The sequence below is a fragment of the Triticum dicoccoides genome, chromosome 7A (assembly GCF_002162155.2).
Source record: "Triticum dicoccoides isolate Atlit2015 ecotype Zavitan chromosome 7A, WEW_v2.0, whole genome shotgun sequence".
Classification (NCBI taxonomy): Eukaryota; Viridiplantae; Streptophyta; class Magnoliopsida; order Poales; family Poaceae; genus Triticum; species Triticum dicoccoides.
Genome location: NC_041392.1, coordinates 114546012 through 114547140, shown reverse-complemented (window position 1 = coordinate 114547140; position 1129 = coordinate 114546012). Strand labels below are relative to the sequence as shown.

General features: G+C 39.4%; 1 pseudogene; it reads left to right on the top strand.

The window, feature by feature from the left end:
- Window positions 1-1129, top strand: part of LOC119328356 — a 6360-nt pseudogene that overhangs the window by 2261 nt on the left and 2970 nt on the right.

Below are 1129 nucleotides of genomic sequence, written 5' to 3'. Positions count from 1 at the left end.
GGGAGGCGGGAGGGAGGAACTCTAGCCTCCTCACTAGCGATTTCACTAAACGAGCTAAGGAAAAGGGTCTTCTGAGGACACAAATGTATAAAATACAGTTCTAATCTACAACAAGACTTAGCAGACCTGGCTCTCTAAACGCCCGCGGACGCATTCGGTCAATGATCGGGTGTGTCTGTTTTGAGCCTCTATTTATCCGTTCATGCAACAACACTCCTCGTTTTTTCCCTTATATGTCCGATCACTTCCAGACGATTGGTAGAGACGAAGAGAGAGAAAGAAAAGAATGAATAAAGAACGAAAAAAGGTGGTCCAGAGTGGGCCGCGTCCTACGTGACGGATTGATCGGACACATCCAGACTATCCGCGAACCCTCGGACGCGCCCAGGCGTATAGGGATGATATGAGGGCTCCAGTTAGATCACTTTTTTCTCTTTCTCCTGTCCAGTCATTGACCGATCGCGTCCGCGGACGTTTGAGGAAGATTTGAGGATGCCGACTGTAGATGCTCTTACTTTTCGCATCGAAGCTCGCTTAGGTGGGCCGGCCCGTTACTGATCATGTCTCAATTTATTTCTGTCTAACCAGTTTTCGATTAGTTTTGTATTTTGTTTCCATAATTAAAAAGACATATTTTCAGAAAACCCTAACATTTTAGAAAATTATGAACATTATTTAAAAAATCAGTTTTTTTGAAAATAATTGACATGTTCTTGAAAAAACGACAACATTCTTATATAATGTGAACATTATTTTAAATTTGTGAAAATAGTTGAAAGAGAAAAAACCAAAAAGGAAATGAAAAATAAAGAGTAAAACTGAAAACAAGTAATTATCTTGAAAATAGAAAAAGAACAAACCAAAATTGAACCTTCTAGAAACTTCCTAAAACTGATAAAACCTGAGCTAGAACCTTACCAAAGCTAAATCCAGTTAATTGGGCCGGCCATTTGCTCACTCGGTTTGCTCCGCAGAGAGTGATTATTTTTAGAGAATGGAGGTTGGTTGTTTTTTAGTTAAATATAAACATAATTTATACATCAACTTGTCTTCGATGCTCACTTTGCTCACTAAACTTGCTCGGTGTGCTTATGGCACGTTGAGCCTTTTGTTTTTAGAGAGAGAGTTT